This window comes from Oryctolagus cuniculus, chromosome 2, assembly GCF_051225735.1.
Source record: "Oryctolagus cuniculus isolate XC-2025 breed Fujian yellow rabbit chromosome 2, ASM5122573v1, whole genome shotgun sequence".
NCBI lineage: Eukaryota > Metazoa > Chordata > Mammalia > Lagomorpha > Leporidae > Oryctolagus > Oryctolagus cuniculus.
The window spans coordinates 37095281-37121926 of NC_142868.1; positions in this window are offsets into that span (position 1 = coordinate 37095281).

Below are 26646 nucleotides of genomic sequence, written 5' to 3' on the forward strand. Positions count from 1 at the left end.
CAGCTCATTGAACCTGTTACATGGTTCTAGAATTATACGTTCTGGTATATTTAGACAGTAGCTGCATGGACTTTCACAATCTAGTATCAGAAGCATGTGGTGTTACTTTTGCTGGAATCTGTGTTGGAAGCAGGCACAAGGCTGCCCAAATCTAAGGCAAGAGCACACAGTTCTTAGATCAGAATGGGAGGACTCAAGGCATTTGTGATCATTGTACAAATATATCAGAAGTTTAATGACACATTTAGTTTTTTTTAACCATAAATCCTAATCTTAACTTCCATTTACAGATATGTAAGACCCCATTGTGGTTTTGTGAAGCAGAACTGAATATTTCTTAGATTTTATATCTGCCAGCTAAGGATTCAACTTTCTTCTATCTGCTGTTACTTACACAAACACTCTTCTTTCCATGCTAAATATCAGGGTATCTTTTATCTCATTCTCTTTGCCTTATGGAGTTCTAGGCATTTTAAAAATAAAAAAAAATTAACAAACATAAAAGTCTGTTTGTATTTGTGGGGTGTTATGTTTCATTTTGCTATTTGCATGAATTATCTAGTACTATTTAAGGTAAAAGAAAGTATCCTTTCATCATTTCATTTAAGTAGAATTCAGGGATAAAGTACAAGTAAATACATATTCTCAATCTGTCACATAATTGAAAGTTTCTGTTCTTTCACAAAATTCCTGATGTTCACCCAACAAACATTAATTGAAAAATGGCTAGATATTTAGTACATTTTAAGCTCCATGCCATCTATTTCACACACATTTATCTTATATTATAATTTAATGTCTATAACTTGTTTAATACTAATAGTCCTTCTATCAGTGCCTACCCACTGTCTTCCTGAGGTCTTGCAGTACAGGTTATTCCTAGCCCTGTCGTTAACTATAGTAACAGGAATTTTATTAAAAAATGACACAATGGACCACCAGCTATGCTGGTCATGATATCTGGCATTTGGTAACCTTCTTGGACAACTCCATTTACACAATATCTGTGCTGCAGAAAAGGCCTAATTAATTCTATTTTACTGTAAAGTAAAACATGTTTCAAAGTCTTGAGAGACTTGTCACTCCAAGGGCTCTTTTGATGATGTGTTTTGTAGAGCCAACAGTTATTTGTTGCCTTTAGTGACACTCAGATGCACTAGTTGTTTGTGGTTGGATTTGGGACACTTGTATATATTGGTATTGATGGGTTGTATCAGAAACTCTTTTCTCAAGAGATTTCACCATGGGAGAGTCAATTCAGCATGGAGAAAGAAAAAAGAAGCTTAAAACTTTCAATCATGTAAGATTGTAGCAGTAAAGTCCGCGGTGATAGGCAGGTGAAAATGAAGCAGACAAGATTCTGACTTTTGGGTTGGAGCCTGAAAACAGGAAGTTACCTTTGTGTTGTAATTCCCCATTATGAATCTCCATGCAGGAGAGTACTTGTCATATGACTATTGTCAGACCCAGAGACATCTTTTACTTCTGGTTGTAACTTAGGTAGAGAAGTGTGCAGGTGTTTGGACAGTATCTGCTCTGGTGGCTTCACTGAAACTTAGGTTTCTCATGCTTTCGTTTTGGAGGCAATAGAGAGCATGTTTCTATGGAGAAATTCAGAGTCTCATAAAACTAGATAATGAATGACATAAGCAGCAAAATAATAAAAGTGAGGATGATAAACATCATAGCATTTTGTTAAGGGTATTTTTCTAAAACATTTCTTACTTCAATTTGATATTTTGTGTTTTTTTTTTCAAAGATTTATTTATTGATTTGAAAGACAGAGTTACAGAGAGGCAGAGGCAGAAAGAGAGGTCTTCATCGGCTGGTTCACTCCCCAAGCTGCAGCAGTGGCCAGAGCTGGGCTGATCTGAAGCAAGGAGCCAGGAGCTTCTTCCAGATCTCCCACATAGGTTCAGGTGCCCAAGCACTTGAGCCATCTTCTATTGCTTTCCTGGGGCATAGCAGAGAGCTGGATTGGAAGTGGAGCAGCCGGGACTTGAACTGGTGCCCATGTGGGATGCATTGCAGGTGGTGGCTCTACTCATTATGCTACAGAGCTGGCACCTATTAAGGGTTTACTATAACTATCAGGTAATGGTCCCAATATGTATGAATTACCCAATTAAATATAATAATTTGATTATTCCTTTTTCAAGTCAAGAAAGTGTTGTCCCAACACAGACAACATTTTTTTACACAGAGCGAAGTTGGTACATCTTAAAGTGTTTTACTGGGGCCAGCACTGTGGCAAAGTGGGTTAAAGTCCTGGTCTGGAGTGCCTGCATCCCACATGGGTGCTGGTTCTAGTCCTGGCTGCTCAACTTCTGATCCAGCTCCCTACTATGGCTTGGGAAAGCAGTAGAAGATGGCCCAAGTGCTTGGGCCCCTGCACCTGCGTGGAAGACTGGAGGAATTTCCCGGCTCCTGGATTTGGATGGCCCAGCTCTGACAGTTGCAACCTTCTGGGGAGTGAACCAGTGGATGGAAGACCTATCTCTCTCTCTCTCTCTTTTTCTCTCTCTCTCTCTTTTTCTCTCTCTCTCTGCCTCTGCCTCTCTGTAACTCTGCCTTTCAAATAAATAAGATAAAAATCTTAAAAAATAAAGTGTTTTTACTTGTTATATATTTTAATTTTATTTGAAAGGCAGACACACACACACACACACAAATACACAGAGTTAGAGAGGGAGACAGAGAGAGCAAGAGAGAAAGAGCAAGTGACAGAGATACAGGGGCAGACAGAGAGAAAGATCTTCCATCCACAAGAGGCAGAGCTAGACCAAGCTGAATTAGGAAGGCCAGCACCCGATCCAGAGCTCCTACATGGGTAGGAGATAACCAAACACTTGAGCCATCATCTCTTGCCTCCTAGGGTATGCATTAGCAGGAAACTGGAATGAGAAGTAGTGCCGGGACTCGAACCCACAGACTCTAAGCAGCACCATAACCACTGTACCACTCAGCCCTGAAGCTGGCATTTCAAAGAGCTACATCTGACTCTCAAACCTTAGCAGTGCTCCACAGTTTACCAGAGAAGCCAAGTTATAAGACTTACATAAGACTGCTGTTGAAAATACTAGACCCTGATTTAGACACACTAAATCCGAATCTCCAGGAAACAAGTCTGAGATTCTCTAGTTTGTAAATATAACCATGGGATTTTTTTTGACCGTGCTAGTTTGGGAAAATATTTCACTACATTTTATTGTTTGATTGAATAAGAAATGATGACAAAATAAAAGAAGTTGTTGGAAGTAATGAAGTATGTTAGTTTTCTAATAGCTACACACCGTAATATTCACAGCATCTGTTAATAATACATTCTGCCAAAATAACCTGATAATAAATCTCCCAGAGGTAGTCAGGGATCCAGGTATTTTAACTACACAGTTCCATGCGTCCTGGTACTCATGGCTACATTTCTTTCTCTCTGAAAGACTAGAGTTGGGAAGACCTGACATCTTTGGTAAATGTTTAACCTTCACGGGACAACAGTAGTGTCCTGCTTGTTCATTGGAAGGGTTTGCATCTTAAGAATAAGAGCCAATTCCCTGCTTCCCTCTCTTGGAAGCTCTTCCCCACCCGTTCAGCTGTATCAATGCAGATGTTTACCAGAGCTGTCATTTGCCATGGTTTCCGTATCTCACCCTGCTGCCCTTCTCTTAGCTTCGATGATTCTTCTAGCAACTCTCCTTCCTACAAGGTGTTTAGATTTTGCATTTTTTCAATAACCTTGATCCACTTTTTCTTTCCCTATTCTCCCTTGGGAATCATCTCCTTAGAATAGCTTTAGCTGTTGTGATGTTTCAGTAAGATTCCAGTTGCTTTTTACTGCATAAAAGAGGATCTTCTAAAGTATTTGACAGTGGGAACAGTTTCTATGAAATCAAATAAAAGACCCCAGAAACTCCAAAAGAACAATTTTACTGATCTTTTTGCTTAACTTTTTAATATCCCTTTCAATATACCTATATGAATTTCAGGGAGAGACTTGAGTATCTCAAAGAATTTAGCTTATCAGCTATTACTTACAATCTTTGGGGAAAATTTAAATCTAGTTTATACTTTTCTGTATCTTTTATGAAAATATGAGATGCAATTTTAAATGCTTAAAATCATGACATGGTATCAGGAAAATACATACAAATTGCAGGAAAGTTTCTCAAACTCTACTTTTTACAAAAGTTGCACTGAAGGACTAAAATTGCCTTGAAGTGGCTCTTTCAGAGCAGTGGCAAAATGTTTAAAAATATGAGCTTCCTCTTCTGAGGCTGTAAAAGATAATCATGAAGAGGCACTTGTGAAACACATGCTCCTTCTCTGGGAAAAAGACTCATCTCCCTTGTTATCCATGAAAATGCATCTTCTCTTCAACTGAGGTGAGGGTTTGATCTCTCCTTTCCTATAACTGCCATCTGTGTCCAGATGAGGCTGTTACTCTAACACAGAGTTGCAAGAATCAAATAATCAATCTTCATCATATTGCTATGCTTTCGACAGTTAATTTTCTAGAGTAATTTGTCATCGTGAGGAGCACAAGATTTGTCTGAATTTGTGTCGAAGGTTGTTGACTGAATCACCACCTCGTCTTTTTAGTCAATCAATAAATATGAGCAAGTTTGGACAGAGGCTAATGGGCTTCTCACTGAATGGATGGAATTGTCCAAGGTAGGCAACTGATATGAGTTAGAAAGACCTATTGTTTTACCCATTTCTTGTGGTAGCATTGAATTGGTGTTATTTTTGGAATCTTCACTTAACCTTCTTATTTCTTTGTTATTAGTATTATTATTTTTGTGAAACATAGGTAAAACTGCCGCAAATATAGTCTGGTATTCATAAAATTGAGTTTATGTTTTAGTTTTTTATCATGACTATGTGAGAGAAATCCCATATTTTCTATAGAACTGATTGTAGAATATTTTTGTTTAACTGTCATTGTATTTCTATGGATCGGTTTTAATTTTTAGAAAAGCCATTTTATCTTTACATTGATAGTATTTACCAAGATTCTTGTTTCTTAGGCCGATTTCTTTCCCTGTTGGTATCCGGAGTCTTAAATTAGGAATATATCTAGAGGATAGGCGAAGGATTTTAAAGTGCTCACTTCTCTGTTACTTTTCTTGCACTTTTTTTTTTTTTAAAGATTAGTTTATTTCAAAGGCGTAGTTACACTCTCCAAATAGCCAAAATGGCCAGGGCTGGGCCAGGCTGAAGTCAGGAGCTGGGAGAATCTTCCACATCTCACATAAGGAGAAGTGGAGCAACTGGGACACAAACCAGCTCCATATGAGATGCCAGTATTGCAGAGGGCAGCTTAACCTGCTATGCCAAGACATTGGCCCTTCTTGTCCATTTTTAACAAAATATTTATTTATCTTTTTATTTTAAAACAGAGGAATCTCCCATCTGTTGGTTTACTCCCCAGATGCCCTCAACAGCCAGAGATGGCCCAGGCTGAAGCTGGGAGTGGGGAACTCCATCCTGGTCTCCCATGTGGGTGGTATGGACGCAAGCACTCGGGCTATCTTCTCATACTACCTCAGGCAAATTAATAGAAATCTGGGCAAGTAGAGCAGCTGGGACTCAACGGTCATTCAGATATATGATTTGAGAGACTCAAACAGTGATTCAACCCTTTGCTGCCCACTTTAATGATAATATTTAGGTTATGGAATTTTAACGGGAAATATCTATCCCCTATCCCTTCCAGTGATAGTGTATCTTATTTAAGATTAGGGGGAAAGATAGAGAAAACCGGTCCACATATTATGAAAAAATAATAAGGAAACACTCCTGATACATGATAAAATTTCTCGTCCTTGACCAATAACCACCCTGCCCAGCCTTCAGCAAGCATCCTTTCAAAAGCTTAGCCAGGGGCAGACACTGTGGCATAGTGGGTAGAGCTGCTGCTTGCAATGCCAGCATCCCCTGTGGACACCAGTTTCAGTCCTGGATGCTCCATTTCTGATTCAGTTCCCTGCTAAAGGCCTGGGAAAATCAGCAGAAGATGGCCTAAGTGCTTGAGCACCTGCTACCCACGTGGGACACTGGAAGACACTCCTGGCTCCTGACTTCAGCTTGGCCTAACTCTGGCCATTGCAGCCAACAGGGAGTGAATCGGTGGATGTGTTAGGCAGGAGGTTAGAAATCAGCCTGTGTGAGAGAGGGGCCTGAGGAAACCAGCATCTGCAGAAGCCCCCTTTGGAAGCAGCCCAGCATCTACACCTCGAAGTCCTGCCCAGATCCTGATAACCTCCAGGAAAGCTCCCAGAATTCTTGCTCCTCGGGACCTGGCTTGATAAACATCCTTTCTCCAAGGCAGGCACTCTTAGGCCGGTGCCAGGGTGGCCTCCTCCAGTCTGATAATACTGAGTAGTAAATTTAAGGAGGACATTTTTCTTATTTACACTCAAAAAACTCTTTGTCCAGGAGGAGAAGGAGGAGGGGGGAAGAGAAATGGCAGGATCCCTTGTAAGCCACAAGCCTAAACAAAGACTGCATGCTCGGGTCTCCACAGAGCCTTCTGCCTGACCCTCCAGGTGTATTCTCTCCATTCAACCAAGTAACCTCACTTGCCTGCAGTCCGAGTGACTGGGCGCTCTCTCTCTGTGCCTTCCATTCTGGCTACCTTGCTCTTTAACACCTGAATTCTTTCTTGCATGAAGACAAGAATCACACAACTTCTCTAGTGACAAATGGAAAATCTCTCTCTCTCTCTCTGTATGTGTGTAACTCCAACTTTCAAATAATAAATGAATTTATTTTTTCAAAACATAAGTTTAGCCAGAATTCTGGCCCACCACCGATTCATACCCTTTGTCTCCCTTCAGTAATTGTCCATCTCCAATTCCCCTCCCCAACCTGCTCTTTGGCTCTAAATCCTGATTTGTCATGTCTGCATTTGGAATTGATTATTGTTCTATACTGAAGTCACTTTTTCCCTACTGCAATTCTTTGTGATTAAAATCTGTTTTTTACCATAGTAACTATGATGATTTTACTAGTCTGATTCTGGTATTCACTGAGAATGTATACAAATGTCACATCTCAGATTAACAAAAGCATGATGCTAGAGCTATTCAAATACTTTTCTCTTTATTCTGAATAATTCCAGACATAAAAGCAGTGCTGGGAAAGTCATGCGGTTCCAGAAACCCCAGCTGTGAAGGAGAAATATAGGCTCCAGAATCCTGGCTAAACTTCAGGTCAATAGATTTGTAAATGTGTGGTGTTTGATTAGTTAACTCTATTGATATAGATTATAGAAAGTTTATTTTCAGCTTAATTTGAAATGCCACATATTCTGGGTTATAGAGTTTGGTATTTATCCTGTTTTATCATTCAACTCAAGAGGATCTACAATTTCATGGGGAATAAGGTTAATAGGGTGAGGGAGATGGTCTGGGGGCCAAGGATTTTCGAGTACACAAGGTCTCTGATCGCGCAATACCAATGGCCAGAAGGTCTCCACAGAGGGGCACTGCTGCATACACAAGTGAGGAATGCGTTCTGTACCTGGTGACTTTTTAACTGAATCCATTCATTATGCAATGCTTTGGCTTGGGTACATGTAAAAAGAGAAAAAAAAATGAAAAGGCATGCACAACACTTACACAAAAATTAAAGAAGTGTATGTGCCAAATACCAATGAAATTGGCACCCTGTCTGGTGTTTCTGAAGGGACTTCACAGAAATTAGTTATCTAAGTGAAAGAAATTCCACCACTAACAGTTTGATCAACAACCACAATTCATATTTATGATTTTAATAACCTCACATATTTTTATTGAGTCACAAGAGAAAATCTAGTCTTTCTTTACATTTCCAAGCAAGAATTTTTGTATTATCTATCTATCTATCTATACACACACATACACACACACACAGATGGTATTGAACATTGTATTCTTTTTCTTTGTATTTCCATAGCAAGTGTTTCTTCATCACTTATGCACACATAGAGATAATATCGAATATTAATGACTGACCAAATGATTAAAACTGACTTTAGGATAGGTCAGTATATCAAATATAAAGTCATAAATAAATAAATTCCTGTATACTGGAGATTGTCAGTGACTAAGATAGTAAGAACCAGGAAGAAATTGTTAAAAAGCTGAATAATAATATAAAATTTGAAATAGTACATGGGAAATGTGTGCTTTGCACCAGGAGCTGGTGTTGTGGTATTCCGGGTTAAATTTCCATTGTGGTACCAGCACTTAATATTGAAATTCTGCTTTGAGTCCTGCCTGCTCTGCTTCTAATGTAGCTTTCTTCTAATTCTCCTGAAAAGACAGTGAAATATAGAAAAGTGCTTGGGCTCAACTGCCCACTTGGGAGACCTGAGTGGAGTTCCTGGCTTCTGGCTTTTGTCTGGTCCAGCTCTAGGTGTTGTAGCCATTTGCAGTATGAAACAGGGAAAGGAAGATTTCTCCCTTCCTCTCTTACTATCTCTCCTTCTTTCTGACATACCAACTGTCAAACAAATCTTTTTTTTTTTTAATTTTTACCAGAATAAGCATGTCTTTTATTTATTTTTCCCATAAGCTTTTTGAAGCACCCTCATAATTTCTCAGAATAATTTTACATAGAAGAAAAATGTATAAATGCAGTATCATTTTGTCTGTAAGCAATTTTGTTATTAGGAATCGTGATTATTACTTAACATACTTCTAATGCTTTTCTTGTTTACAAAGTTCTAAATAATCAAATATGCATTTGTTTACATACTTCTTGTTTGTGGTTTACAGATTTTTAAAATACAATTTTGCTAGTTTCAGATCCACCTTCCTGGATCTAATCATTCTGCAAGTAGGACACGGGCATGCTTGATGCAGTCGGAAATTAAATCTAGCTCCTGGCATGGTATTCTGGCTGTAAAACCAGAGATTTGTGCGGGTTCAGGGACATAGGTAGTCATTCTTGCAGAAAGCTTTTGATCTTCTGTGACACCCAAATGACAGTCTTTAAAATGAAGATGAATGGGAGTGGGGCAGTTATGTAAGTAGCTCTAGAACGTGCCAAATGAAACACTGTGGAGGTAGATCGATTTCCTGTGACCTAAGAGAAGAAAAGTTGCTGTTGGGAACATTGCCCGATTCAGGTAAGACATGCGAATATTCTCAAGGGTGATGGAAGGTGCTTATGCTTCCTTAAATATAGGAAAGTGGTGTTCCCCGATAAAATACCAAGCAATGGAGACCCCACCAGACCTGATATGGTGGATAGACCAGTGACTTGAGAGGTCAGTTGTACTTGGTTCACAATATCATCTTTGAAATATATTATTTAAGTTTCAACTTAGACTAGCTAGTTTTCCCAGGCATCCATGTTCTCATCAGTAAACAAGAATAATAATATTTCTGACTATGCAATTATCATTACAAGGATCATGTGAAAGGCTCTGCAAATGTCAAAGTTAAGTTCCCAATGCATATTCAGATGTTTTAGCAAGACATCTACACCCTGTAGCCAAACATATCTGCACTATAATCCCTATTCTACTATTTGCCCCCTTATTTTATGATGTTTTCCAGATTCATCCATTTTGTTGCAAATGACCAGATTTAATTTTTTTACCACTGTGCAGTATTCCATAGTATACATAGCCCATAATTCCTTTATCCAGTCTTCAGTTCATGTGCGTTTAGGTTGATTTCATGTCTTAGCTATGGTGAATTAAGCCACAATAAATATAGGGGTGCAGATAACTCTTTTATTTACTGATTTCATTTCCTTTGAGTAAATTCCCTGGAGTGCGGTGGCTGGGTCATATGGTAGGTGCATATTAAGATTTTTGAGGTGTCTCCATACTGTCTTCCATAGTGGCTTTACCAGTTTACATTCCCATCAACAGTGGATTAGCTTACTTTTTTCCCTACATCATCACCAGCATTTGTTGTTTGTTGATTTTTATATGAAAGCCATTTTAACACAATGAAACCTCATTGTGGTTTTGATTTGGATTTCCCTGATGGCTAGTGATCCTGAACATTTTTTCATGTGTTTGTTAGTAATTTGAACTGCCTCTTTTGAAAAATATCTGTTTAAGTCCTTGACCCATCTCTTAACTGGTTTGTTTGCTTTCTTGTTGTGTAGATTCTTGATCTCCTTGTATATTCTGGTTATTAATCCTTTATCAGTTCTATAGTTTGTAAATAATTTCTCCCATTCTGTTTGTTTCCTCTTCACTTTCCAGAGTGTTTCTTTTGTAGTACAGAAACTTCTCAATTTGATGTAATCCATTTGTTAAATTCAGTTTTGACTGCCTATGCCTCTGGGGTCTTTTCAAAGAACCCTTTGCCTGTGTCAATGTCTTGCAGGGTTTCCCCAATGTTCTCTAACAATTTGATGGTGTTGGGTCATAGATTTAGATCTTTAATCCCTGTTGAGTGGATTTTTGTGTAAGGTTTAGGGGAGGAATAGTCCTTCATACTTCTGCATGTGGAAATCCAGTTTTCCCAGCACCATTTGTTGAAGAGACTGACCTTGGTCCAGGGATTGGTTTTAGCTCCTTGATCAAATTTAAGTTGGTTGTAGATACTTGGATTGATTTCTGGTGTTTCTATTCTGTTCCATTGGTCTATCCATCTGTTTATGTACCAGTACCATGCTGTTTTTTATTATCATTGCCTTGTACTATTTCTTGAAATCTGATGTTTTGATGCCTCCAGCTTTGTTTTTGTTGTGTAAGATTGCATTAGCTATTCAAGATCTGTTATTTCCATATGAATTTCAGCATCATTTGTTCTAGATCTGAGACAAATTTTTGATATTTTGATTGGTTTCACATTGAATCTGTACATTGCTTTCAGAAGAATGGATATTTTGATGATATTGATTTTTCTAATCCACGAACATGGACGATTTTTCCATTTTTTTGTATTTTCTTCTATTTCATTCTTTAATGTTTTGTAATTCTCATCATAGAGATCTTTAACATCCTTGGTTAAATTAATTCCAAGGTATTCAATTTTTTTTGGTAGCTATTGTGAATGGGATTGATCTTAGGAACTCAATCTCAGCCTTGGCATTGACTACGTATACAAAGGCTGTTGATTTCTGTGTATTGACTTTATATCCTGCTACTTTACCAAACTCTTCTATGAGTTTCACTAGTCTCTTGGTGGATTCTTTTGGATCCTGTCTATATAGAATCATGTCATCTGCAAATAGGGATAGTTTGACTTCTTCCTTCCCAATTTGTACCCCTTTGATTTCTTTTTCTTGCTTAATGGCTCTGGCTTAAAATTCCAGTACAATATTGAATAGCAATGGTGAGAGTGGGTATCCCTGTCTCAGTGGGAATGACTCCAGCATTTTTATCAGATGGGAGGTTTATTCAACTCAGTTGAGCTCCTTTCCTCCAAGGAGACCAGTGCCTGAGTGCTAGCTCCAGTGGGTATAATATTTCTCCTCTCTGACCCAAGGACCACACAAAAGATCTGTGCAGTCCTCAGTGTAAGCTCAGAGTCCTCAGCATTGTCCTTCACCAGGTAACCAGGAAGCCCTGAGAATATGGAGTCTCCCACAGTGACTGCTCAAAGTTCCAGCCACACCATGAGTCCTCCCACACAGCCTCAGTTTTTTTCATGGTCCTGGCACATAAGCCTCCCACAGTCACAAGCACCCAGCACCCTGTTAATTCTGCCCACCAGAGTTAGGAGTCTCCTCTCAGCTTGTTGCTGGGCATGGACATGAGCTGGCACAGCTCTTACGTATGTCTAAAATGGCTCCCACTCTATTGGATTGTTACATGATGCTTTTGTAAGGTGATCGGAGAGAAACACGTCCCTCCTTTTTTACTCTAGTTGGCGGGTACACTATCCCCCATGGGACTCCAAGCCAGTTTCCTTCTAGGCTCTTCCTGCAGCTTTACCACCAGTGGCTTGGGCTGTTGTAGTCTGGTCTCACCTCACTCTGCAACACTGGTGCATAGACTCTCAGCTGCAGGGGTCCTGAGTTGTGGGTTTCCATGCCCCCCCACATAGGTCCACTGTGCCCCTCTAATTTACATAGAGTTTCCTCAGCCATTTTCTCCCTAATTAGTCCCTGAGATTGCACTCTCTACTTTTTTTCAAAACTATCATTTCCTGGACTAGAGCAGTAAGCTCCCTCCCTACTCTGCCATTTTGGAAGCTCCCCTTATCACCTTTTTTTAATCTTTAAAATTTTGATAATACTAGTTCATCATATTTTCCTGGAGATTATGAGATTACATATCTGAAGGACTTAGTACAGTGCCTGGTATATTTTACAGCTTCATACAGAAGCTATTCTTTTATTGAGCAGTTTCCAATCAGACATTCACATTGTACTAGGTACTATTTATATATTAACTCATTTCATTCTTATAATAACTGTATTGATTTATGATTATTATATCCATTTAATTGATGAGGAAACCTAGGTACATTATAAATAATTTGTTCAAGATCACTCAGTGAGTAAACAGTGGTGTAAGTTTTAAAATTAAGCAATAAGATTTCAGAACTTTGCTATTAATTTTAATATGGTAATGTCTCAAGGTGAAATTGTTGAAAAATATTGTTTGTTAGAATCTAATATGTACTCTGCTGTGAGTACTGTGAATACAAAGAGAAATAGGACAGGATTTGATATACAGTGAGGGAAGCAGATCTGTAGAAAGGATACACAAGAATACAAGAGAGAAGATATTTTCATCCTCATGGTCATCCCAGGATTACTCACAATTATCAAGATACAGAAACATTCCAAGTATCCATCAAAGGATCAATGGATAAACAAAAGAAAATGAATACACATCTACACACATGTACACACATACAAACTGGAACACTATTTAGCCTTTAAATAGGGGGAAATCTTATCATTTATAATGACATGAATGAACCTGCAAAACATTATGCTAAGTGAAATAAGCAAGCACAGAAAGACACATACTGCATGTTTCACTGTATGTGGAATCTATAAAAAGTAAAACTATGGAAACAGAAAGTAGAATGATGGTTACCAGGATCTCGGGACAGAGGAGAGAGGGTGGGGTGTTAATCTTGATTCAAGGGTATAAAATTTCAATTTGAGAGCAGGAATTGTTTGAGATATATGCTGCATATCATGGTGAGTACAGTTAAAATTAATGTAATATACACTTAGAAATTGCTAAGAGTAGATCTTATGGCTGGCACTGTGCCCTACAACACCGGCATCCCATATGAGCACCAGTTCAATACTGGCTGCTCCACTCTGATCCAGCTCCCTGTTAATGTGCTTAGGAAAGCAGAAGAAAATAGCTCAAGTGCTTGGGCCACTGCACCCACATGGGGTACACTGATGAAAATTCCTGCCTCCTGGCTTTGCCTGGCCCAGCTCTGGTCATTATAGCCATTTGAGGAGTGAAAAGTAGATGGAAAACTTCTCTCTGTCTCTCCTTCTTTCTCTGTAACACTGCCTTTTAAATAAATAAATCTTTTTTAAAAATAGTTTTTAAATGTTATCACCACAAAAATAATAATTTTGTGAAGTGATGTTTCACTTTATTTGATCATTGCCATTTATATGTTAAAACATTACATTTTGTGCCATAAATAGGATGATGGGGAGACTTCAAAAAATGCAAATATTTTTGAAATCCATGCATTTTTAAGAATAGTCATTTCCATGTACCTTTTGAAGTTATCAATTTAAAATAATGCTGAAAAATTATATATGCTCAAAGAATTATAAAATTAAACAAGCAAACCATGTTTGTGAGAGTGCTACTTGTAAAATAGAGACAAAAAGAGTAAAGGAAAATCGGAAAGGAACCATCTTTCAGAAATGATGCAATTTCACTGCCAGGGTGGGATTCTACTTGGATTTTCAAGTACAAGTGATTGTTAGACAAGCAGAGGGGATGAAGAGGAGGCATTCTGCAGGACAGCAGGCAGAAATGTAGTGGCACATTCATTGCACAGGGCAATGGGGGGGTGCAATAAAAGAGAACCCATTCCATTTCCTTTAGTCACTTGAAAGTTGTGAAATTGCTACTCTCAACAAGTTTATTAGAAAATTGTTCTCAGTAGTTGTATGAGGCTGACTTTCTTGGAACAGAAGTACAAAGGGTCCTAAAAGTTGGAGAGCTGATTATAGACTCAAAACTATTTCTGTTTGCTGAGAATTACCGCTACAAGTATGGGGATGGTTGGTTTACCTTCTTTATTACATGTGGATCTTTGGGGAAAAAGCTGTTTCTACAATGAGAATGCGACTAAATTTATTTCTAGGCTAGCCTCAAGTCTGAATATATTCTGAGGTTTCTTATCTAAAGGAAAAATAACCACTTTGCACTTGATAATATATATTATTTGCAGATAATTCCAGATGGGAAGACAGAACTGTGTGGGTTACCTGTGAAGATGGATTTCTCCTGCTTATTAAAAGACCTTGAAACAAGGCCTCAGAGAATCAGCTGGCTTACAGCCTGCCACTCAAGGAAAAAATCCAAACTGCTCATTTTTTGCCAGGTTCAGTATAGAACACTGCCCTTGTTGAAGGGAATAGAGTTTGAAGAAAGGCTGACCAAAATTTGTTATGTAAAAATGTTTATACCATAAGTGAAGTAAAAGACAAAAAACTGAAATATTTTAGTTCCACACATCTATATTTCATTAAAATTAGAGGAACAATGTCCTGAAAGCTGAGAGTTGACACATTTTTTTCTCCTTTTCTGGGTTGTCTAGTCAAAAATGATGTGCCATATGTCTCTAAGCCATATGTCCACTGATTTTTTAACAAATTTAATTTTCTCTTAGAAAATTGGTACTGGTTGTTAATTTCTTCATGTTTTTAAACTTGCCTGGCTTGTTCTACAATTTCTTAAACTTTTTGTTTCCTGAAATGAAGGGATTATGATCTGAAGTTTCTCTGGATTAAGTTCTAATGCTATCCTGGCAAGTTAAAGATCATAGATGCAACATATCTTGTCATTTAAAAATGTGTTACGGGAGATGCTTCTTGGGTTAAGAAATTCCATAGTGACATCAAAATCTAAGTGGGCTTGATTAAGTGGTTTTATGTTAAAATTGGAATTAGCAAGTAATTATTCTTATTTATGGTAACATTGTAAGCTATGAAGCACTTAGTTATCATTCAACAATTTAGTAATTCATCATTCTGATGTTATAGGAAATTAGTCTAAATAGTAACAGTTGGGGAGTTGAGTAAATGCAGCCCATTGTTATGCTAGACAATCAAATATGCAAAAAAATTATAAAAAAATGACGAAGTGCCAAAATAACTTGGTAGAATACTGATTCAGGAGATCTCTGAAGTACATATGCACGTATGTGGAGCAGTGAAATAAAATATCAGATGCCACTTAGACAGCTGGTCATGCCTCATATGAGCTTATCAGGCACTGAAATATGTGTTGAATAAATGCATAAAGCCATTTTAATTCAAACCAAATTTTCCCATTGAAGTGAATGAGGTTTGGAATCCTACCATTTGAACTTGCTGGAAATTTAAACAGACTGAACTGGCCTGGTACAATACTGGCTGGCTTAGGGAAGACATTCAGCAACCAAGAAACACGATTTCAAAATTAAATGAATCAGAACAACGAAGGGGAGAAGTTCTTCAGATAGAGAATATAAATGGCTGGCTTTGACACATGCCTACTTATTTATTGATTCTGTTGGCATTTAATGAAGGTCTACTATGTGCCAAGTTGGATGCTGGACAGTAGAGATATAAATATTAATGGTCCTTTGTCTTAACTTTCAAATTCCTTGGGTAAATGAAAGCAGTTCATCCCCACTCCATGTGATTCATGGGGCCATGGAAATTTCCTCCAGCTGTAATTAGAGCAGAATAGAAAGCAAGCACATCTCCTATTAAAGTTGTAAAAAAGTCTTGCAGAGTGTCATGGATGTAGAAACACCTGTATTTAGCAAATTAAATACAAGAACAGACTCTGCGGAAACATAGATGTGATAGGATTTTGCTGTGTTCATAATACAGTGCATTCTCCATGGTTGTGAAGAAATCATTTTAGTGGCGCCTAGTGATGAGAGATTTGGGGGTAATCTGAATCACTGTGTATACATGTCAGGGGAGATGAATTATTCCTGTAGCCAAGTAACATGTATGACCTAAACAAATTAGCAGGTAATCCACACAAATAAAGTCAGGGCAAGGTCTTGTTCTGTGTTACTCCATGACTAGACAGGATACCATTTATATTTCTAGAAAAATACATTATAACTTAATGAATTTCAGTTTCCTTACCTTTAAAATAAGGGATAAATGATTATTACTGAGAACCTATAGCTTGATAGTCTTGTAAATGATAAATCTCATAAAACTTGTTCTTAAATCATTCACTGATGTCTAATAATTTTCATTATTGAATTCATTCAATTGGTACAGACATTATCTGAGAAGATATACATTGAAAATGCTCCCTTAGAATGCATGGTATCACCTGCTGTCACTATAACAGCAGATTGCTGCCAGATCAGACAGTTTTTGGTAACTACTAAGCATCACAGAAGCCACTGAAGCAGAACAATGAGGAATGGTGCTCTGGCCTTGTTACGGAGTCTTGGAAACACTAGGAGAAGAAGGTGTAGTAATGTTGCTCTTTTTGGTGGAGGGTGAGATATCAAAGTATCTTAAAATATTTGTGAGATGTGTGTGTACATGTAAGAATTCTTTGTGTTCAGAAGAAGGTGGCCTGAAGAAAATAATAAGGAAAAGGAAAACATAGCTTTTGTAGATTTCTAGAACAAATCTAAGCATGCAATTCTAATTTGGCAATTCTACATCTGAAGAACATTCTTGCCGTGCTATGACTGTCATTTGCAATTCTAAAACATTGGCAATGTAGGCCCAGCACTGTGGTCTAGTAGGCTAAGCCTCTGCCTCCAGCGCTGGCATCCCACATGGGCACTGGTTTGTGTCCCTGCTGCTCCTTTTCGGATCCAGTCCTCTACTTATGGCCTGAAAAAGCAGTGGAAGATGGCCCAAGGGTTTGGGGCCTGGTTTTCACGTGGGAAACCTGGATGAAACTTCTGCCTCTGCATAGGCCCATCTCCAGCCACTGGGGCCATTTGGGGAGGGAACCAGCGTATGGAAGACGTTTCCCTCCATCTCTCCCTCTCTCTCTTTGTAACTCTATTTCTCAAATAAATAAACAAAAAATCTAAAAAAAAAAAAACCTCCATAGGTAAAATGGATTTTATTAGTCAGAATTGGTATTTGTGAGTCCATGTTAAATTATTGAATATTGACAGAAAAAAGGGGGCCTTTTCCTGATATTCCCTTTCTATATGGTTTTGGGTGAAGGAGACAGAGAACACCTTTTTGATGTTTCTTTCCTGTTGATGAAAGCAGATATTGGCCGGCGCTGCAGCTCACTAGGCTAATCCTCTGCCTGCGGCGCTGGCACACGGGGTTCTAGTCCCAGTCGGGGCGTCGGATTCTGTCCCAGGTGCCCCTTTTCCAGGCCAGCTCTCTGCTGTGGCCAGGGAGTGCAGTGGAGGATGGCCCAAGTGCTTGGGCCCTGCACCCCATGGGAGATCAGGATAAGTACCTGGCTCCTGCCATCGGATCAGCGCGGTGCGCCGGCTGAGGCAGCCATTGAAGGGTGAACCAAAGGCAAAGGGAGACCTTTCTCTCTGTCTCTCTCTCTCACCTCTCACTGTCCACTCTGCCTGTCAAGAAAAAAAAACAAACAAAAAAAAAAACACAACAACAAAAAAAGAAAGCAGATATTGACTGGACATAAATTATTGAGTCATGATTGTACAAGAGTAGTAAGGATGAGAAAGTTACCTTATTTCTAGAAAGGCATTTTATATCCACATATACCCAACATATTCACTTACTCAGCCTTCACGAAAAAGTTACTACCTGTAGATTCCTGTTGTCAACTTCCTAACGTCAAAAGAGATAATTTCCTACATTTTAAAATCCGAATAAAATAGATTAAATCAATTCTAGATTTAATTTTCATACCTGGAGAACCACAGTTCCACCTGCCTCTGAAGTGTCACCAAATGGATTTAAAACCAGAAACTCAGCATTTGCCTCAGACATTGGGGCTTCAGTTTGCACTTTCATAGCAATAGAGTCCAAGATGAGAAGCTCATTTTATGCTGTACATTATGTTTCCTGTGCACTGGTAACTATCTATGCAAGAAGCACATACAGACTCTCATTTTATAATAGAACACTCATTTATATTTACTTTAAACTCATTTAATGATTTCCTTATGAGCAATTCAAAAGATTTCTAAACAGTTTTATCATTTCTTCAATTTATATCATTAATGCATTCTCGATGCACATGTGGATGGATGTGTGGTCTTAAAGATAGCCTGAGCATGATACGAAAATCTTGGCTCCACCATGATGGCAGTGATGTTGAACAATTTGTCTAATTTCACTGAATTTTTTCTTCTTGGCAAAATGTGAGTAAATAATGTTCTATTGCTTCTGTCACTGAATTGCTGTGAGGTTGATGGCATTTTGTAATTATAAAAAAGCTATAAATTGAAGATATTTTTAGCATTTTCTATCAAACATCTTGTTTGAAATGCAATCATTCTTATTACACTAATATTCATTTAATTCGCATTTCAAAAATTTTTCCTCATAACACAGAGAATGTATACTATCTCATTTCTATTAAACAGAAAGACCTAACAAAGCGATTGATTCTTTTACTTAATCATACCTCTAAAATACAATTCTATACACACAGCAGGTCAGGTCTGTTAAGTTCACTGGTTCACAGTTGGAAGCTAGGAGTATTATAAATATTCCATGGTATTTATAATGTAAAGTTGTTGGTTAACTATCTAAATTGAAATAAAGACTTTTAAATATTCATTTAATTAAGCTTTTAAATATAATCTTCAAGTCACTATATGATAATATTTGTAAATATAATTAAATTTCTATTTGTCTCCTGTACTCAAATTCTAGCCAATATCTAAATTTGGGTAGACTACTGAATAAAATCTGCTGACTTGACTTTTTGGTCAGAATCTATCTAATCATTATTTCACAGTATAAACAATTTGAATGAAAAGAAAGGGATGAAATCTTGCAAATAGCAGAAAAAAATCTCTATCAAACTCAATGGTGTTAAAAATGGCAGGGAGAGCCAGTGCTGCAGCTCACTAGGCTAATCCTCCGCCTTGCGGCGCTGGCACACCGGGTTCTAGTCCCGGTCGGGGTGCCGAATTCTGTCCCGGTTACCCCTCTTCCAGGCCAGCTCTCTGCTGTGGCCAGAGAGTGCAGTGGAGGATGGCCCAAGTACTTGGGCCCTGCACCCACATGGGAGACCAGGAGAAGTACCTGGCTCCTGCCATTGGATCAGCACGGTGCACCGGTAGCAGCGTGCCAGCCATGGCAGCCATTGGAGGGTGAACCAACGGCGAAGGAAGACCTTTCTCTCTGTCTCTCTCTCTCTCACTGTCCACTCTGCCTGTCAAATAAATAAATAAATAAATGGCAGGGAGATTACTGACGCCATAAACAAGAGTGTCAAATTGTTAAGCTAACAACAGGAGTCACTGCGTACTTACTTCTCATGTGGGATCTGTCCTTAGTGTATTTTCCAATGTGAAGTAATGCCATAACTAGTACTGAAACAGTATTTTACACTTTGTGTTTCTGTGTGGGTGCAAACTGATGAAATCTTTACTTAATATATACTACATCAATCTTTTGTATATAAAGATAATTGAAAATGAATCTTGATGTGAATGGAATGGGAGAGGGAGCGGGAGATGGGAGGGGTGTGAGTGGGAGGGAAATTATGGGGGGTGGAAGCCATTGTAATCCATTAACTGTACTTTGAAAATTTATATTTACTAAATAAAAAATAAAAAAGGCATATTTTAATAGGTGAATTGTGTCAGGATATGAATTTAAAGAAAAAAATTACTGTATTTATTTGAAAGAGTTACAGTGAGTGAGAGGGAGAGACAGAGGGAGAGATTTCCCACTTGCTGGTGCACTCCCCAAATGGGCCAAAGCCAATAACTTGAAACTCCAGCTGGGTCTTCCATGTGGGTAGCAGAAGCCTGAGTAATTGGGTCATCTTCTCCTGCCTTCCCAGGCACATTAGCAAGAAGCTGGATCTGGAGCAGAGCAGCTGGGAGTGGAACCATCACTCAGACACGATGCCAGCTTTGCAAGCAGCAGTTTAACACGATGTAACACAACACCAGCCCCAGGATGTGACTAAATTGCTTTCATGCTAAATAGGTTTCTGATACAAAAGACCAGCCTATGTGCCAGTTATCAGATATTGGGTAGTTTTGTGGTTTGGCTTTCATGGACTTATTGAACACAAAATATTTGGTACTAAGTACATTTCTCAAGATATCAATATTATTACCACCAATATAATCAATTGTAGTATATAAGGAGAATTCTGAAACAACAGGTATCAACTGTACAAATTAACTAATTAGTTCATTACTTTATGTGCACATCTGATACTGGATTCTATCCTGGTTATTAAAATTATTTTTTCCAAAAGAACACCAAGAAATAAATAATATCCACTATTAGGCTTGATTTCTGTTTATTAGTGATGAGTCAACAAAAGTGAAGAGATTTATAAACAAAATCTTCAGGATAAAGTTAAACAGGTTTTCTACTGGTTAACATTCATGTTTTTAAAAGTTCAAGAACTTTCTTAAGAAAAGCAAGTGTGTCTTTAAAATGGGCTGGCCCAGGCCAAAGAAGGAAGCCCAGAATTCCATCCAGGTCTCCCACATAGGTGGCAGGGGTCCAAGTATTTGTACCATCATCTGTTAACTTCTTAATATATTAGCAGGAAGACGGATCAGAAGTACAGAAGCCAGGGCTTGAACCAGACACTCGGATACCAGATGCAGGTGTTCCAAATGGAATTTTAACTGCTGCACCAAATGCCCACCTCAATAAGTGCCACTTCAAGATTAGTAAGTACCTTTTTACCTTTCAAATAAACATTAAGTACACAGTAGTAATGGCTAATGATACCCTCTAAAGTTTGTGATTTCAGCTAGAACTGAAATTGGTATTAACTTTTACTGAATAAAATTAGATTAGTTATATAGTTGAGATGGACTGAATATTACCAACTATCCCAAAGCATATTAGTACTAATGTTCAGAATATTTGTATGTAGAAGAACAAAGAGATAACTAATTTTATAAACCTATGAATAAAAGTATGATTTTCATTTTTGAAAACACAATCTCTAATACATACTCAGCACATTTTGAGCAAAGAAGGCTGTTTTTAAACTGATTTTTATGTTTTAAAAATATGATCAATGTTGAAAGAAGTAATTCCTTTATTGAGGGTCTTTTCAAAATATATTAAGTTAACATTGGCTTGAAGTAAATATTTTCCTTTGGAAGACCACTATAATATTAAGAAGTGTAATGGCAATCCATATGCAAGTTGCCTAACTCACAAGGAAAGGAGTTATCTTCAAATGTAAAAATAAATATTAAAAAAATAAATTATTATCACACATGATATTAATTTACATGTTGAAAGTACTGAATTTAGTTCATTGCTGAGAATGAGATATGAAAAATAACCATACACTAAATTAAGCAACATGATCTTTCTCATAAAATACATCCTTAGAATAGTTACTCTATATAGGTATAGTGAGTGAGTTCCAGGCTGCAGTTTTCATTACTTTTTCATTGTTTTTAACTCAAGATCTATTTTGCTTATTCTAAAGTTGACTTAGATTGTGTTATTAGTCTACAGTCAGGAAAACAAGGCTTCATCAAGTAATATGTGGGTATGGAACTTGATATAGTTACTTCCATTTTAAATGTAGTGCTAGGTAGTATATCTGTAAATCTGTGGCTGTAAAATTGGAGAAAGTGTCATCCTGACATCAGCATTCATACTGAATTAGAAAAGTAAGCTGGAAGTCGCAGGCAGTTCCTGTCCCGTGATGATGTTGCAGAACCACCACGACAGGGATGTGGAAGCTAGTGAAGAATTCGGGATCTTGCTGCATTGGGACATTTTGATTCCTGACAACTATGTCGCAGCTTTGCTTAGCTTCCCGGTCTTGATGGTAACAAACTAACTGAAATATATATATATAAGGAAGTAGAGTCTGGGAAATACAGTCCCAAATCTTAAAGGAAACAGGTGGTCCAGCTGACAGTGAACAATCTAGCACAGACTGAAGCCCATAACACAATTTTATTGCTTTTGTTTGGATGTAGGGAAGATCAAAGTATATATTGTTCTTGTTTCAGGAAAAGACCACCTACCACGTATTGTTATTTCAAATGCTTTCTAAATGATCATGTATTGGTTTAATGCTGTTTTAAGTGATCATGTGAATTATTCTGCGAAAACACAAAAATAAACATGAGTTTTTTGAGACTTTAGTTGGCAGAAAGCTAACACTCTGGTTGGGATTCCTGTTTATCGAAGTTCAGTGTATAAATTTAAGGGAGGTTCAGAGCATGGGGAATTCTATGAGCTGTTATTCTTTAAGAATTCATAGCTGCATAAACTCAATGTACTTTCCTAATCCTTCACCTCTTCCATGACTGTAAGTTTATGCAACAAAGAAGCTATATCTGGCGCCTTCTTATAGGGTTCACCACATCTAAACAATCCTATGGCTGTACAGATGTCTTTTAAACATGATTCGTGTATTAGAGGAGAGAATAGCTTAGTTTTTAGTGATGTTTTTATTTGGATCAGGGAAAAAACTTGATTTGAATCTTACTCTTTCTACTTACTATGTGACCCAAACAAAATAGTAACTACCTTTAAGGTATAATTTTTACATTTTTAAAATGCGCAACATAACATTGTCTACTCATTTAGAAGATGCTTGATCCTTACCTTTCTGTGACAGGACTCATGTTTTGAATGCTAACTCTGTTCAGTGGTGTGAACACCACTCCTCCCTCCTTCCTCTCAGAAACTCATGTCCCACATGTGCATAGCATGTATCCTCCCACGTTCAGGGCATTTTCAGTTGATAAGCACACATGCTCTTCTACCCAGATCTCTATATTCCAATTGGACCTTTGTGGGGAGCAACCCGGACTGGACTGAGTTACTGGAATTAAGACTTATTCTATGCATCTGCTCTCCCACAATATGGCGCTGGGAGAGGAGAAAACAGCTTCTACGCAGCTGCCTCTTGCCAACTTGAGTGATGACCTCCAGGAGCTGATCCTGCTCCTGATTGGAGGAGAGCAGCGTACTCGGCGTGTGGGCAGCCGAGTTGGGATTGGCGGAAGAGGACTATAAAGGAGGAGAGAGACGGCATTCACCAGGAACATCTAAGGGGAACATCTGAAGGAACACCTGTGCAGCCCCCGAGAGAGCCGGCCGGCGGTGTGCCGCTCCCCTGCGGAAGTGGGGAATGTGGCAGGGGGAACCGCCCTTCTACGGAGGTGGAAGGGACAGTAGCCAACCGGGGAAGAACCAGCAGCAAACCCGGGGAGGGCCAAACAGACGAAAGAACAACGCAGGGTCTTGTGTCGTTCCTCCACGAAGACGGGGAGCGACATAATGGTGCCATGACTCGGATATGAAGCCTAGACAGGGCTTAGTGTCGCTCCTCCACGAAGAGGGGGAGCGACATAATGGTGCCGTGACTCGGATATGAAGCCTAGGCAGGGCTTAGTGTCGCTCCTCCACGAAGAGGGGGAGCGACATAATGGTGCCGTGACTCGGATAGGAAACTTAGGAGGGAAGAAACGGGAAGAAGTGGAAAAATACCGGAGAGAGAGACTAGCAAACAGCCTAGGGAAAAGCCGGATGAAAAAGGTGCCGGAAGGAGCTATTGAAAGCCTAGGCATAGACTCAGATACGGACTACGGGGGGAAGCTGGGAGAAATCTCTAAGGTCGAAAGCGAAAGTGAAAGCTAGAACAAACAGACTCGGATGCGGACTGTGGGGAGAAGCCAGGAGAAATGAGGGAGGAATATTGTTGGAAGAAAACTTAGGGAAACATACCGGGTAGAGAAAAATGTTAGGGAAATTGAAGCCGCGGGGGGCAGGCCGAGGCGGAGACGTAAGCCAGTTTGGAATTCTTTAAGTCAGCCCGGGGGGCAAAAGGCGAAAATCTGGAACCAGAGGCAGAGACGTGGGCCGCCAGGTTGGAATCTGTCAGATTAGCCCGGGGAGCAAAGGACGGGAAGCCAGACCGAAAGGCGCAGACGTGTGAGCTAGGTTGAATTCGCCAGGTTAGCCCGGGGAACTTAGATTGAATACTAGTGGCGGAAACGTGAGCTGGGGCTGTGTGACTCGCGGAAGCAGCCGTGTGCAGAGAGAGCACGGGGCGTGAATAGATAGGGAACGTGGGGCTGGCGCGAGGCCGTGGTGCGGACGCGAAGGGCGTGGAGACCGCGGAGCGCGCGAAGCCAAGCCGCGCAAAGCCGGGAAGCTGCGCAGATGGGAGAAGCGCAGGCTGAAGCGGCTCAGAGCCGGGAAGCCGCCGAGAAGCAGCCTCGGGGCGGGCGCCAGGAAGCCGCAGGGATAAGAGAAACAGAAGTTTAGAAGTAAAATGAGAGAAATAGGAATGCTGGTAGATAGAAGTAAAATAGGAGAAATAGGAATGCCCGGAGATAGGGAAATAGAGAAAAATAAGGCCTCCCCATAACATGGCAATGAGAGAGCTTGGATTTGGTCTGCCTGATTAGGGAGGTGGTGAGTACCTGCGGGCGGCTAGCAGCTTATGCGCCGCAGGTCACCGAAGACAGGCACGAATTAACACCAATAAGTCTCCCCACAATACAGCAATGAGAGGGCTTGGATTCGGTTTGCCTGATTGATAGGGCTTGTAAGCACCTGCATGCAGTTCTAGCAGAGCAGAGCATGCGCTGCAGGGCACCGAACTCAGGCACGCATCAGCGCCTAAAAACCTCCTCACAACATGGCAAAGAGAGGACCCGGATTCGGTTTGCCTGATTGATAGGACTTGTAAGCACCTGTGGGCAACTCCAGCAAGCAGAGCAGAGTGTGTGCTGCGGGGCACCGAAGACAGGGGCGTATCAACGCCAAAAATAAAAAGAAAGGGGGATCTGTGGGGAGCAACCCGGACTGGACTGAGTTACTGGAATTAAGACTTATTCTATGCATCTGCTCTCCCACAATATGGCGCTGGGAGAGGAGAAAACAGCTTCTACACAGCTGCCTCTTGCCAACTTGAGTGATGACCTCCAGGAGCTGATCCTGCTCCTGATTGGAGGAGAGCAGCGTACTCGGCGTGTGGGTAGCAGAGTTGGGATTGGCGGAAGAGGACTATAAAGGAGGAGAGAGACGGCATTCACCAGGAACATCTAAGGGGAACATCTGAAGGAACACCTGTGCAGCCCCCGAGAGAGCCGGCCGGCGGTGTGCCACTCCCCTGCGGAAGTGGGGAATGTGGCAGGGGGAACCGCCCTTCCACGGAGGTGGAAGGGACAGTAGCCAACCCGGGAAGAACCAGCAGCAAACCCGGGGAGGGCCAAACAGACGAAAGAACAACGCAGGGTCTTGTGTCGTTCCTCCACGAAGACGGGGAGCGACAGACCTTTTTTTAAATTTATTTATTTATTTGTAAGAGTTACAGAAAGAGGAGTACACACACACACACACACACACAGAGAGAGAGAGCGAGAGCAAGAGACCGAGAGCAAGAGACAGAGATCTTCCATATATAAGTTCATTACCCAGATGGCTACAATGACCAAGGCTGGGCCAGGCCAAAGCTCCAGGAGCCAGAAGCTTCTTCCAGGTCACCCATGTGGATGGCAGGGTCCCAAGCACTTGGGCCTGCTTATCCCAGACCATTAGCAGGGAAGTGGATTGGAAGTGGAAAAGATGGGACACAAACTGGTGCCACTTGAGATGGTGGCATTGCAGGTGATAGTTTATCCGCTATACCACCACGTTATCCCCTGATCATTTTTCAAGGGAATGTTTTAGCTTTCCAATTTCCATTCATTGTTTTTATTTTTCAACATATTCAGCATGAGAAAATCAAGATGTAAGCCTTTGCAGAAGCTCCAATCCCCTCCTTGTGGGACAGTACTGGCATTACCTAAAATAATTTGTTTTAATGTGTTTGGTAAACTTCAAAAAAGTTATGGGTGTGGTTTGTTCTGAAATATTTGTAAAATGGTGATGACTTGTGCTTTGATTCATATAACATTTGTAACTTACATATTATTCTAGTATAGTTTTAATTAAATTATTGAAGCATTTCATTGATAATTGCAGTATGAATTTGTGCTGGAAGCCACATATGTTGCTCCAATGACTGCTTAAGGAGTAATGTAATATAATGCAAATACTTTGGCCTATCTCATTGTCACTCTGGACTCTCCTACACCATCGCTGACCCAAATTGAACTGTCTTTAACTTAAGTGCTATTATTAGATAAAGTTAAATAGTGTATGTGATATCACTGTTAGAATAAGCATAGTAAACAATATATCCATATACATGTCCAATTAATAAGATTTTTTTAATAAGATGAGATTTTGGCATGAAAAGAGAAGTTGGTTAATCACAGGCTGACTCTAAGAAAAAGATTATTCATTATCAGAATCTAAATAAAATTAAAATGGCAAACTTTTCCACAAGTTCATTAAAGAAGTCTGATTTAATTTGGATAT